Source organism: Micromys minutus (assembly GCF_963924665.1).
Source record: "Micromys minutus genome assembly, chromosome: 19".
NCBI classification, from domain to species: Eukaryota; Metazoa; Chordata; class Mammalia; order Rodentia; family Muridae; genus Micromys; species Micromys minutus.
The window spans coordinates 35,599,696-35,615,130 of record NC_137954.1 but is presented as its reverse complement, the minus strand read 5'-3'; positions in this window follow the sequence as shown (position 1 = coordinate 35,615,130).

Below are 15,435 nucleotides of genomic sequence, written 5' to 3'. Positions count from 1 at the left end.
GGCCTGGGGACAGATATACCTCTGTTTCTGTTCCTCCAGTGCTTAGCAAGGGGTAAGGCATACATCCTGTGCCTCTGAGGAGGAGAGGAGACAGACAACAAACAGAGTCTGGACTACTGTGGCTTGGTGAGCATCTAAGATAAAAACTGTGACTAATGCTCCTTAGAGGTTCTAGCCCTGCTTGAAGCCTAGAATTCATTCATTCATTCCTGCAATCTTTGCAGTGCTATGTGAAGGGTACTGCTACCATGCCTACTTTTCACAGGCTCAGAAAGGCTGTGTGACTGGGCTAGGGTCACACAGTGAAGTCCACCCATCAGGCTTAATGCTTTGTACCTTTGTCAGTTTCCAACACCCTGGGAGAGAGTTTAAGGTGCTGCCACTTTACACAGCTCTAGAGCCTTCTCAGTGGCTTCACCCCACCACAGTCCTGCCCTGCACTACTCTTGCTTCCCGAGGAAAGGGTGCTGTCTATACTACTGGCCAAAAGCAGTCACGGAAGCAGAAGTGTGATACTCCCTAACCTGGCCTGTCTTACCTGCTGCATCCGAGGGTTCATGTCCTCAGGTAGGGTTCTTGGTCTGCAGCATGCTGTCCAGTGCAGCTATGAATCCTTTTCATCCCACTACCCAGAACCTTCAGCCCAGTGCCCGGAGCCGAAAACCAAAGGTTGCCTCCATGTGAGGAGTGGGGAAGGAGCCAGGAAGTCCACCTGGAGCCTTTCTGTTGCTGTCTGGACACCAACTCTTTCCACCTTCCCCATCAGTCTAGTTCCCATAGAAACCACCAGTTTGCTGTCTCCTAGCAACAAAGTAGTCCTTAGAGGGGGAGGCAGAGCAGCAGAGTGACTGACATTTAAGGCCAGAGCATTTAAGTTCAAATCCAGGCCAGGGAGGATTGTAGCTGTTGAGGTCTTTGGCCACAGCCACTTACCCTCCCTGAACCTCTGGTTTCCCATCTGTGAAATGGATCAATCATTTAGCTAAGAATCTGAAATAGTAAAGGATTACCCAAAGGTGGGGACTGAACCAAAGAGGGCCAGCTGGTAATCGCTAGACCCTGGCAGACTGAATGAGCTGAAGTTTGGGTTCCAGGCAGGAGGCCCTGGGTTCTGGGTCCTCTTCAATGGAGCAACCCCAGTTTGCCCCATGCCACTCGGGCTCTCTGGCCCTTTAGATCAATTCATACAGCTGTATAAGGCAGCCATGACCACCCACAGGCAGAGGCAATTACCCCACCCCAACGTTTAGGGAAGAATTCTCAGAAGTTGGCTGGGGGAGGGTTACAGGGAAGGGAATGATAACACATTTCCGGATTGGGGAATTAGCTGCACTTCTTGGCTTCTCTGCCCTTGTGGGGGAGGAGGGGAATGGTGTCAACAAGAATGGCTCCTGCAGAGGGGTGTGTATAGGTCAGCACTGGGTGCTCTGGCAGGGGTGCATTTAGTCGAGGGGGTGTGTCTTCAGCCCCCGGTCCTTGGAGTCTAGTTCTCAGCCAGCCCCTGGGGGCTCCTGGCCCCAGGTCCTCACAGTGCAGGGGGAAGGGAAAGTTGAGTGGGACATTGACCTATATTCACACATCGTTGCATCTCCCGCACCAGCTTAGGTGAGCCCCCTGAACGACTCTCCAGTCTGAGCCTCCCCCCACCTTGCCCAGCCCCCCTTCCCAGGGGCCAGGCCCGAGGTCGCTGCGGCAGCTCGGGCCGCCTGATTCAATTAACTAATTCCCGACAAGACAGATGTGCAATTCTGCGTCGCCTGCCATTAGGTGGAGATGAAGCACCCTGCGGGAGGGGGAGAAAAGAGAGCGGGGGGGGGGCGTGGCAGTGACGTCACGGCCCAGAGCTGACATCACGGGCGCCTGGCTCAGTGTCCTGCAGCGACCATATGCATCACTCTGTGTAGTGAGCCAGTACCTGTCTCAGGGCCTCTGGAATCTACAACGGGTCCATGATTGGGCCCAACTGGACTGACGCCTAAGGGTGTCTCCACTCTTCACCACCCTGACCCATTGAATTTGCTGCAGTCCCCACTCCACCCACGTCACCACCCACCCCAATATCTCTTACTTAGGGTAATGTTTTTTGTGGGCAGATGCTGGTTACCCGAAGGTGAGATCTGTGCGCGTTTGTGTGTACATCAAGGCACGCGCATACGTGTGTACACAGGCCTACACCTGTAAAAAGAAGTCATACACAAGTATGCCAAGGCGTCTTCCCAGCCACACGCGAGCCTTGAGTCTTCCTGGGCTAGAGCTCTTGGAGGCGCTTAGCTTTGCAAAAGCCTCAAAGGAGGAAGCTCAGCTTTCCTCAGCCAGACTCTGAGGAGCATTAGAGCCCAGGTTGGGGAAGGGGCAGGAGAGGGGGATGGGAGCCTTGTCAAGGACACTAGCAAGGAAAGGGAGGAAAAAAAAATGAAGTGGAAGAAATAAAATCAAAAGGCTTTTAAGGCTGCTCTCCCCAAGCAGTTGATGTCTTGGCTGCGGCTGCCGGCAATGAAATATTGTGCTCTCTGATCGCTTAATGCACAGAGCCCAGCAGCCCCCGCCCCACTGCCTGTGGCAACGTCTCCCCTCCCCCTGTGCAGCCCCCTCCTCCTCCCCACTGGCAACGCAGCCTCCTTGCTCTTATAAGGGCCCAGGGTGTGAGAGCCAGTGCGCGGCTTAACACTGCCTAGGACCAGCCCAGGAAAGACCCAGATTGTTAAGGACACCGCTCATAGCAGATTGTTAAGGACACCGCTCATAGCCGGGACAGGAGAGAGAAGCCAGCTCCGGGCGAAGGCACCAGTGCTCTCTTCCTGAAATATGCTGGCTTGAGGGAATTTTTTTTTTTTTTGAGATGTGAGGGCACACCTTCAGCCTGACAGAAAAAGAAAATCGGGGCCCCTTGATGGTACATAGGGGATCCCCGCCTGCAGAGAGAGCCCTTAGAGCATGGTGACTCGGGTTGAGACCCTTAGGCCCTGTTGAGTAGGCAGGGAACAGGGTGGGTGGATGGCTGAAGGGTGTCTGTCCTGATTCTCATATGTAGTCACAATGGAGCCCGGTGATAGTTAGAAGACCTGGCTGGCTTTACACCTCTACTCTTTCTCTTGACTCCTGCCATTTTCTGGCCATATGACCTTGAGCAAGCACAGTGCCTGGTGCCCAAGGTTCCACATCAGGAAGGACGGAGAAAATAATAGAAATGGCCTCATAGGGTTATGGAGGATTAAAAGAGGAAAATATATGCAAAGTGCTTAGCACAGGAGGGGCCTGTAAGTGGGGGTAATTATCTCTGTAATCTCCCCAATAGCTCCACCTCCCCTTGCTGGACTATGAGGCTTCAGGCAGGAGCAGCCAGAGAGGTGGGGGGGTGCCTGCAGCCCCTTCTCTTCCCATCCTCCTCAGCTCTCCCGCCCCACCCTACCCTCAGGCAACTGTTCACTCTGTGAGCCTTTCTGTCAGGGCCGCCAAATTGGCCAAATCTCCGTAATGCTAAAAAATTGGTCCATTAGCTGGCAGGGAACATTGACAGCCGTATGACTGCTGTAGCATGCACGGGTGGATGGTAAGGGTGGTGGGGGTTCCAGGGCTTCTTCAGGGAAGCCAGCCAGGTGTGCATATGGGGGTGTGTGTGTATGTGTGTGTATGTGTGTGCATGTGTGTGCGTTCTGTGTGGTGTGCCCCTGCCTCGGTATGCTTGACATGCTGCTAAGATCTTTTATTACATTGCTTTGTATAAATCCTACAGTTCCCTGAGAGCTCAGCCCTGTTGGGATTCCCATGTAACTGATGAGGATGTTACATCGAGAGAGACAAGGAGAGCTCCGGCTCAGCAGGTGTTGGCAGAGGACACCTTTCCTAGTCTCAGATCTGGTTTCCGAAGATTTCAGTGTCCCCTCCTAGCCCTGTCCCTCCTGAGAGGAGGCACTTTCTAGACACAGCACCACACTGAGCCACTGCCCGGCCTTCACCAATGGCTCTTCTCTCCCCATCCTTAGCGGTGCCCTCCTCCGCATCTCAGCAAATCAAGGGAGATCTTATTGCTCCTGTTTTCAGATGAAGGCCAGTCTTACAGAGGCCAAGTGGCCTGTTCACAGCTAGTAAATGGTGGTGCTGGGATTTGAACTAGAACATTCTCATCGGGAGCCTAAGATGTCAGTTAGTTTTCTCCAGTGATCGAGAGCTCCCTCATCTTGGTTGTAACCCCCCAGGGGGGGCTTCAATACTAAGAAAGTTTCTGCTCATTCTTTCCTTCCATGTGGCACACTGGGGACAAAAGACAATGGAGAGCCTTCCTTACCCACAGTCCAAGCTGCTGCACATGACAGAGGCATCCCCTGTCCTATGTAGAGACCCAGAGGGTCCCCAGCCTCTTTCCCTCCATTCCTGGATCACATACCCCTAAGACCATAGAACTATCAGGATGGACAGAGGATTCACAGGTTGTCATCCTTGCATTTAAGAGGGGAGTGCCTGCCAAATAGCCTCAGGACCCCTGATCCTTCCTCTAACACCCCTCATGTATCCAAAACACTCCCACCCTAGTACTTCCAAATAACAAAATAAAACGTACTTCTAAGGACATGATTGGATGCTGAAGATGGGACTGACTAATACACAGGGTCAATGGGATGCAGGGACAGGTGAGGCTGAGGTGTGGAGGCTGGCAGATTGGGAGAAAGGAGTTTTCTCTTGGCTGGGCTGTTGCGTACCACTGACCTCGCTATCTGTTATGGACAGGCTGATTAGTGCTCTTTCCACTGATAGGCTGAAACCATAGCACTGATGGTCTTACTGGGAAGAGATTAGATGTGAGAGAGGAGCCCTAATGATAGGACATGACTGGGTTTGCCTTCTCTGCTCCCTACCATGTGGGGATGAAGTAGGAAGATTGCCATCTACAAACAGGAGCAGGTCCTCACCAGAACCTGAGTATGCCAGTTCCCTGACCCATACCTCCTCCCAGCCTTCCAAACATAGGTATCCCAGGCCCACCAGATTTGTTTATGACAATCCCAACTAGACACGGTCCATCCACAGTGTGGCCACCACTGATGATTGGTGCCTCCTAGAACTGGTCATGGTTCACAAGATGAGGAACTAGGGGCTGTCTGGCTTCCATTGTCCTGGAGACAAAACTGGAATTCAGGGCTGGGAAACTGAGTTGATTGTTAAACTGCATGCTGGGTAAACATGGGAACCCCAGTCCAGTTCTCTAGAACCCATGTTCAAAGCAAAAACAAAAACAGGCACAGCAGTGCATGCTTGTAAATCCCAGCACTGAAGAGGGAGAGAGTCTGTCTTGAAAGGTAAGTTGGAGTGGTTAGGGAGATGGCTCAGTGCTTAAACAGCACTTGTTGCTCTTGCAGAGGACCTGGTGTCTTAGTCAGGGTTTTACTGCTGTGAACAGACCCAATGACCAATGAAAGTCTTATAAAGGACAACATTTAATTGGGGCTGGCTTATGGGTTCAGAGGTTCAGTCCATTATCATCAAGGCAAGAACATGGCAGCATCCAGGCAGTCATTGCGCAGGTAGAGCTGAGAGTTCTACATCTTCATCTGAAGGCTGCTAGCAGAAGACTGACTTCCAGGCAGCTAGGGTGAAGGTCTTAAGCCCATACCCACAGTAACACACCTACTCCAACAAGGCCACACCTACTCCAACAGGGCCACAGCTTCTAGTAGTGCCACTTCCTGGGCTGAGCATATACAAACCATCACATCTGGGTTCTGTTCCTGGCGCCCACACGGTGGCTCATAACCATCCATAATTCCAGTTCCAGGGAATCTAATGCATTCTTCTAACCTCCACCAGCACCAAGCAAGCCCATTGTGCATATACATATATGCACAACTCCCATACATCTAAATACATACATATAAGTACATACAACAAAAATAAAAAAGCAAGCAATGGAGGAAGACATGTGACTCTAGCCTCTGGCTTCTGCATGGATGTGTTTCTAAAACAAACAAACAAGCTTCAAAACAAAACTCTGGCATTCAGCTTACATATTTCTCTAAAACTATTAATTTTATGTGAATGAATGTTTTGTCTGAATGTATGTGAGCCACATGCTTGCCTGGTACCTGCAGAGATCAGATGAGGTTGTTGGATATTGGGAGCCAACATATAAATACTGAAGATTGAACCCAGGTCCTCTGGAAGAGCAACACGTGCTCCTAACCACTGAGCCGTCTCTCCACTCCCTGAGCTTGAGTCTCAGTGACTTTTCTTGGAGTTATTCCTTCCCTGTAGCTCTGGTGAGGCACAGCCGGGGAGGGCTGGGAGCAAGGCTGTTAAACACTTATCAGAGTGACAAGAGGCTGTCTGCTAAGGATACTGAACTAAGTACTGGGCACACCTCCGTCTCTGCTGCTTCCTAAGTAGTCCTAATGGGTCTCCCTTTTCCATTCCCTTTGACACAGCCCAGGCCTCGGGACTGACGGTGGTGATACGTAGCAATTATAACTTCGAACTCCGGGGTCCAGCAGTTCAGATTTAAATCCTGCCTTGGTGGCTTTAGGTAAGTTCCTTGGTTGCAAGGCTTGGTCTGTCCACCTGAGAAATTAGACCTCAGGGGTCTAATTCTGAGGATTCACTGAGATTAGATAGTGCTAGGTACCAGGTGGGCTCTGATGGTGATGGTGGTCTTGCCAGCACCGTGATGGGGTGCCCATGGTAGAGATGATGATGAATTCTGCAAAGACGAGGATAGTAGATGAGCTGATGGTGGTACTGATGGTGGTGAAGAAGGGAATGAAGATTCAGATGGAGTGATGGAGTGGATACCAGGCCACACTGAAAGAAGAGAATTGGCAGATAGCAAGCGGGGGGCGGGTAAATGGAGCAGGACAAGAAACACAGAGGTGTGGTTCAGTTGGCCTTGGGTTTGCCTCCTCTACCACTACCACTGAAGCCTATGTGCTATTGACCCACCATCTCCAGCCATCCTAGGAGAAGGCAGGGGACCTTCTTCTTTCTAGCCCGACTAACTGGGTAAACGTCTAGGCTTGTCTGATTATGGCCAGGACAAGTATTGACTATTCTGCTCCAAGAGGTCTGCCTGCAAGTAACTATAGAGTGACAGCCGTGGATTGGTGCCTGGTGGCAGGTATTGTCATGCATCTCAAGGCTGTACCCTTTCCCACAGGGCTCCAAGGATAGTCAGGGTAGGGCTGTGGAACTCCAGGAGGGGATAGGTATGTGGCTGGATGGGTAGGAATGTTGATCTGATGATTTCTGTCCAGTTCAAATCCTGTCCTACTAGGGACTGAGAAGCCCTGGCTCTCTCTTCCTCTCTCCTGGCATAATGGTGGTAACTACACAAAAGTGGTTGCTTTTGCAAGTTCCAGCAAAAAACACATGCATCGAGGAGACTCCCAGGGTTGGTGCTGACTTCATTGTCATAACCTTTGCTGGCTGTGACAGGCTTCATGGGCCTTAATCTGAACTACATTCAGAATGCTCATGGGCTGGACCAGGGGCCAGACCGGGGCCTCCTGGCAGGCTGGCTGGGCTCAGTACTTCATTCTCTGACCCCTGCATGTACCAGGCGTCTAGCTCCCTATTGCCTCCACCTCCTGGCTCCCCCCTGTGCCCTCTCCACAGCCTGGCAAGGGCTCTGACGTGTGAAATAAAAAGGCATTTTAATTACCTCTCAGCAAAACAGCAATTAGAGAGAATCACAGCACAACAGCATCCCCCCTCCCTGCACCAGTCCCGCCTTCTGCCCTTCTCTCCAGTTCCCATCCAGCACTGAGGCTGGATGTCATGGAAGTCCTCCAGTCAACCTCAACACCTCTGTTCCCTGCACCCTAAGAGGGAATCGGTGCTAGGAGGTTAGAGCTAAAGAGCACAAGAGACCGGCATAGGAAAAGCCCCGAAAGCCAAGGGCGGGCTTTGTGCCTACATCTTAGAGACTGGGAGTACCCAACTCTTTGAGGTCCAGGTGGGTACCATGGTCTGTATATGTGTTCCTGATGCCCTGGTACCAGCTGGTGTCTATGTGCTGTGACCAGCACATGAACATACTGTGTGGTAGAAGCCTGTCAGCTACCTGGGTCAACATGACCTCAGGAAGACAACACTGCACTGGGCAGGCAGCACATTTCCCTCAGCAGGCTTTTAAAATAATTGCCTGTAACCCTGAGCAGTGGCTCTCTGCCCACTGGCTAGCCCCACCCCAAGGCTCTGCTGCAGGGGTCACATCTCTGTCCATCTGCACAGTCTGGGGCTCCTATGCTACATTTGCAGGGAGGTGGGGTGGACTGGCGGGGATGTCCCTATGGGTGGCCCGAGGCTGGGGGGGTGGAGGGTGGTGGGTGGCTGATTGAAGTGGTAATTGCAGGCAGCAGGCCCTAGCTAATGCATGTTATGATTAAGCCCATTACCGAGGGAGGCAGCTCAAGCGTGGGGGCGGGGGCGGGAAGTGGGGGAGGTGACCATGGGGGTGACTGACAGCTTTTCTCATGGGGGAGGGAGCAGGTGGTAATGGCTTCTTCCTCTTCATCTCACCTCTTTCCCCAGAACTGCTTTTCAGAGAGGAGAGAGTGGCAAGAGAGGCAGGCATACCTCCCTGACACGTGTCTAGCCTCAGCCTAGGGCTTTAAGCCCTACTCAGGTGTCTAGAGGCCAGCCTGCATTCATGAGCAGCAGTTCCTAGGCATTACTCTTGGGGTTCTTGATGCTAGGAGGCCTCGGTGCTGGGAGCACTGTCATTGGGCTGCAGGGTCAGACTGGCTGTAGCTGGATGGGCATCACAGGCTGGTTCCATTGGCTTCATCAAGTTTTACAGTTGCCAGCCCAGTAGTCAGTCACACACTACACACTAAATGACTTTGGAAAGGGCGAACCAGCTTGCTGGTCTTCTCTCATGTCAGCATGGATCTGACTTACTTGTCTGTGGAGAGTGCATTTTAGGATTTTCATTGAACCTCTGTTACATGATTTCCCCCAGAACATACAGCAAGGCCTAGATCAGACCCTGGGCAACTCTTGCATCTTGGTCAAGCGACATTTCAGCTGGGTGGCTTTGTGGAATTCGTGGTATCTTGGCTGTATTCTCTGTAAAATGTGGGAATTGTGGTGTTCACCCCTGGGATCATTCTGGGAACTGAAGGAGATAGCTTAGCCTTAGAGTTCAGAGCCTGTCTTAGTTAGGCTTCTGCTACTGTGATAAACACCATGACCAAAAGCAACTTGGGAAGAAAGGGCTTGTTTTGGCTTACAGTCTTTTATGATGGGATATCAGGGCAGGAACTTGAAGCAGGAACCTGGAAGCAGAGACCACGAAGAAATGCTGCTTATTGGCTTGCTACCAATGGCTTTCTCACTCTGCTTTCTTATACAACTCAGGACCCCATGCCCAGGGATAGCACTGCCCATAATGGTCTGGGCCTTCCCATGTCAGTCATTAATTAGGAAAATGTCCTGCAGATTTCAAGCCAAGGGAAGCATTTTCTCAATTGAAGTCCTCTCTTCCCAAATGATCCCAGTGTGTTCCAAGTTGACAAACAAACAAAAACCAAACAAATTAGCCAGGTTAGATTAGTGCTTTATGCTCATATTTTAGCATTGGCTTTGACCTTTGATTCATCCATGTGGCAGGATTCGATGGGGTCATCAAGATTCTAAGCCTCTAGTGTCCTATAATTTAATCATATGTCCTGCGAAAAGGTTTTGAAGACTCAATGAGGATTCCAATGAGTTGACCTCAAAATGGGGGATATTGTTAGGATGAATTGACCTAGCACATGAGCCCTTTAGAGCAGAATATTCTCTTGGTTGTTCAGTGGGATGTAGTAGATGTTCAGATTAGCTGTAAAGGTTCCCCATTGTTGGCTTTAGAGATGGGAATGCTGATAAGAAATACAGAAAATGCAGGTGATCCTAGGAGCCAAAAAGCATGCCTCAGTGGACAGCAAGCTTGAGGCAGAAACATGAAGCATTTAGCTACAAGGAACAGAATCCTGCCCCTCCAGTGAGCATGGCAAAAGACCCTGAGCCTCGGGGGAGAGTGACAGCCGTGGTTGACACCTTGATCTAAGTCTAGTGGGACACTGAGCACAACAGTATAGTCAGCCACACCTGGGCCAGGGACAAAGAGACTGAAGGAGTCCAGCTGTGTTCTAATGGCTGTTTTGGGTAGCTTTGTTAGACAGCAATCAAAAATGATAACCTCCTTTGGCAACAGTGGCAGAGGCCCAGGGTTATCTTTCCAGGAGGGACTTTGGAGCCAAGCTGGTGGCTGTTCCAGATGTGACTGGTTTTCTAAACTGGTGGACACCTACCTAGCTTCTGGCTAATTCTGTGAAACCAGAATGCCTGCTTCAGAGGCCAGCAGTGGAGGAAGGCTAGGCAGGAACTTATCGTCAAGGCTCTATGCCCAGAGGTCAGCTTGGAACTAGGGGGTCCTGGAATCCTGCCTTTTGTTTACAGAGGATACTGTAAATTAGATACCCTTGCTAAGCCTCAGTTTAGTCTACATCTGGATGGGTGGGTGCAGAGCACAGAGGTAGACATGGGCATTCATGGTATTATACAGGTTTCCCCTTGTTCCCTGAACTCTGCTCTGGTTTCTAATTCATTTCATTTTACTAAGTCTCTGCCTTCCCCAAACACACACACACAGACATTCTAGAAGGCCCTACCCAGGGCCAGAGCTAGATATAGCCACCTGAGATTCCTCATCCCCTCCCCTCTGCAGGCTCTCTTTCTTTTAGGAACAATTAGTGGCTCAGCTTTAATTATCTAACAATCCCCTTCAGCTCCAATCACTTGAAATGATGATGAAGTGTTGGGGGAGGGGACTTGGAGACCCTTTGAGACAAAGAAGATTCCATTTGGGTCCCTTTGACTTCTTGCTTGCAGTAATGGGCAGTGGCTATGGTGGCCCTGAAGGAAAGGGGTACCAAGATTGTGAGGTCCAATGCTACAAAGTCCCTGATGCCCTGCCTTGTTCCTGTCTGCAGCAAGAGCTGAGCTGGCTTTCCATCAAAATGGTTAGCCCCAGAGGCCCACATATCTGTCAGAACTGCAGGCTTCCAACCTCCACTTCCCAGCACCACATCCTTTCTCCCTCTTGTTGATACTGCCTTGCGTGCTCTATTGGCCAATGGCCCAGGGCCAGAGCTAGGCCTAGCCAGCCCCCTGAGACTGACCCTGTGCTTGGTGCTCAAGTCTCACTAGACAGGATGGATGGTGCTTCCAACAGACTGAGGAAGGGAGGCTGCCATTGGGAATAGAGAAAGTCACAAGAGAATGTCAGGAAGGGACAAATCTGGTACAAGATGTACCCAGAGCAACAGATGAAAGATGGCTGGGCCACTCCAGACAGGAAGATCCAGGAAAGGCCTTTTGAGGCACAGTGTCTGGACAGGAGGCCAAGGTCCTAGCCACAAGGTTTCCAACTCATTCAGAGGTTTCTGGGTAAAGCCAGCCCCCAGCACCTGCCCTCAGTATGATCAACACTTGAAGCTTAGGTTTGGATCTGGGGTTAGTGCTGGACCCCAGCCAGCTTCAAGATGCTCTTGCCTGGATTTCTGGGCACAGATTGAAGCTGCTCCCAAAGTAGAGTGGGCTTGAGGAAGAGCACTCAGTTGCCATGATCAAGGATGTGGGGTAGGACCAGGAAGCCTCAGAAGCTAGGGGCTCACATGGGGTATAGGCGGGGCTTCAGAGGATGGGAAGCAATGGGAAGGAGACTCTTCAGCTTGGTACCCTACAAATGTGCATGACTTAAATAAATTATTTGAAATGAAAAGATAGTTAGATATTATTAACATAAACCTTTGTTCTAGGGGCTGGGCAGGTGGTTTAATGGGTAAAGTCTCTGTTGTACAAGCCTGGGAGTTCAAGTTCAATCCCTAGAGGCTGGATGTGGTGGGGAACTTGAAATCTTGCTGCTGTGTCAGTAAGTAGGGGGGTGTTGGGGGGAGGGGAGGGCATTCCTGGAGCTCACTTAGCAAGTCTTTGTACTGGACTCTGTGCAAAAATGGTATGGTGGGGACTCAGGGAGGGAGGATGTGCCCCAAGCTCATGGGGATAGCACTTGTCTAGACTGGAGGACTAAAAATGTCACTAGGGAGTGTCTCTAAAGACCTAGAAAGATGACTGACAATTATCCAAAAGGTGACAGAGGAAGGATGCTCCAGTCGGTAAGCACTAAGGTCCTGAGGCATATGAAAGCCAGCTGTGTTCTGGAAATGACACTTAATCAGAGTTCCTTCGGGAAGAAAGAGAGCAGGTGGGGAGACTCAGACTGGGAAGGGCAGAGAAGAACGTAAAAGTGATGACTTCCAGGCTGGGGAGCAACAGCTCAGCGGTAAATGCTCGCTAGGCAAGCATAAGGACCAGGGTTTGAGTCTCAGAACCCATGTCAAAAAAAGCTGGGTGTGGTACCCATGCTTATGAAACTCATACTAGGAAGAGGAAGTTCCCTGGCTTGATGTCCAGCCAGCCTAGTTTACTGGCGAGCTCCAGGCTAAGGAGACCTTGTCTCAAAAGACATGGTGGGTAGTGCCTGAGGAAGAACACCTGTAGTTGGTCTCTGGTCTCTACACATACACATGAACATACTAGCACACACACAGACAACACTCGGAGACACACACACTGGGGAGGAGGAGGCCACTGCTTTAAGGGCTACATTAAAGTGACTAAGCTTAGTCATCATGAGGGGTGACTCAGGGTTCTGCAGACTATAGGCAATGGGAAAGCCAAGGCAGCTGCCTAGACCAAAGGATATACAGCGAAGAGTCAGGGCTTCACATAGGAGCTCAACTGGGGACCTAAAAGAGATTGGGTGCAGAAGATTCCAGACTTGTTTGGTCTCTGTCTGTCACTCCGGACACCATGGAGTAACATTTTATTTCACAAATTAAAAAGCCATCTCATGCCAGGCATGGCGGTACACCCTTTATTCCCAGCACTTGAAAGGAAAGGGCAGGTGGATCTCTGAGTTTGAGGCTAGACTAGTCTACAGAATAAGTTCCATGCCAGATAGGGCTACACAGAGAAACCATGTCTCGGAAAAAGGGGGAAAGCCATTTCATAGCCCAGTATGCTTATCTACTCTGTAATCCCAACTAACTAACTAACTAACTAACTAACGAACGAACGAACTAACTAAATACAATACAATACAAGTTAAAAATCCAGGTTGATCTGTGAATTATTGGATGGGCTGAATCCTGGGAAGCTAGATGACCAAACAATGAAGACCAGGACTTTGAAAGGTGACAGACCAGCCAGGAGAAAGCAAATGGGTGGTGGGTTCTAGCTGCTCCCAGGACTCACTGTGGGCACCGCAGGATGGACACTCTTAATTCAACGAGAGGAACAGCATTAGTAAAGACATGGGCCTGGGTGGTAGGTGGGGGTACATGTACCTGTAACCCCCATGGCTCCCAACACCTGCTATGGGCATTTATTTTATCAAGGAGAGTCATAGCCAGCAATGTGCAGCTATCTCTAAGAGCCGACCTTTTCCTCCCCCACCCCTCCCTGCCACACCAGCCACTAGGGAGAGTCATTTCATTTCTCAAATTAAAAATCCATTTTGTGTTGTGAATAATGGATGGATGAGCCCAGGGAGGCCAGGCAGAGGGCAGAAAACTGGTTGTGGCCTAGAGACAACACACAACTGCTGGGAGACCAGCTCACTGGCTGGATCAGGGGCCAGTCAGGGTTCTACCCTACATAGTACAGAGCTGAGCTGGCATTTACCAGTCTTGGATTAGCTGGCTGGTTTTAGGATATAGCCCTCGTTTAGGGCAAGATACACAGCACCTTGGTGAGTGCTCAATAGCTGTGAGTCCTTGTGAATACTGCTGTCCCAAAGCTGTACCAGAGACGGGACTACAGGTGTTCCTTCCCTAGAACACAGACCCAATGACACTCCATCAACAGAGGTAGTTGGGATATGACTTTGGCTCATGTGGAGGTAAAGAACTGCTTCCAAATGCTAGTCTTCTGTTCCTCGAATCCCCTTATACCTTCTCTGGCTGCCACCTGCCTCCTTTGCCCAAGACTCTGACAGGTCCTGTCAATCTAATCTGTACCAGATCTGGGAGCACATAGCAACTGAAGGAGGGTCTCTGAGAACCCCAGAGACTGATGGAGCAAGATAGGCAGGAGAGAGAAGGCCTTTGGACCCTTTCTATGGACAGCCTAATCACAGGACATGTCAGTGTGACAAGAACTTAGTGGTCAAAGGACCCAACTTCTAAGCTAAGTTCAGCTGCCTCGGTCCTGCACTCGGGACTCAGTGGAGAATAACATTGGACAGAACAGGAAGATTGGGAGGCCCAGACGGCCTGGCTGGGAGACAGATTGGAAGACAGATGCATGGATCAATGGCTGCTGAATGTGTGACTGGTGACCAGAGGAAGAGTGTCCAAGGGGTGACTCCAGAGGAAGGAAGCAAAAAAAAAAAAAAAAAAAAAAAAAAAAAAAAAAAAAAAAAAGGGACTGAGGACTAGGGTCCCCATCCTCCTGTGGCCGCAGAGGAAAGTCCCTGGGGAAGCATGTTTGCCTCTGTGCCTTGATGTCAGAGTAGTCGGCTCCTTGAGACAATATCCATTTTTATATTTCTTGGAAATTTCACGGCATTCATTTTGGGGGAAAATAAAAGCTGTCATTGCCGGAGAAATGATACCAATCAGGGCCTGAAAAGGCTGGAAAATTATCCTCCAGGAGATGGAATGTTGAGGGGAAAATGCAGATTAAAAGCACAAAGAGCCGCTCTGCCACCGCCCTGCCCTCCCCTCCCCCTCACGGAAACACAGCGGGTTTTTCATAATTCCAACGCTCCTCAGTAGAATTAATTGGACCTGAAAAGAGGACCCTAGGATGGTCAGAGAGAGAGAGAGAGAGACAGCTCTGAGAGTGGAACTTGGAGATGGGCAGACTGCACAGGCAGGAGACTGGTAGGGGTGGCCACTGAAGGCTAGTAACTGGGTAGCTGCCTGAAGAGCACCCAGAGGGGATGGTGACAGGACTTGGCCCGTCCCTGCAGTCCCACCTCAACATGGATTCCATCACATGATCTTCACCAGTGTCTGAAACATTGTTAAGGCCAGGGCTGCAGCCAGAGGGTTGAGATGGCTGGGGCTGTGTGGCCCTTTGCTGGGGACACTGGAAGAGATGGGTAAGTCAAGGCAGAGAAAGCAGATTCCAGAAACAGTACCAGTCCTTCAGAATGCTCCCAGGTCTCTGTCACATGTGGACTTCACCCTGTGGATACAGTGGAGAGGTAAAGATGATTCTGCCTCCTGGAAGGAGGGAGGTCCCCAACATTTAAAAAGCAAGGACAACCTGGAAGGGGTGGATGGATGGACAAATTCACCCCGTGTAGTCCTTTGAGGGAAGTCCGGCAAGATTCCTCTCTCTTCCACCCTACATCTTTTTCTCGGCCTTTCTATGTGGGTCCGGGGCTTTCTGTCA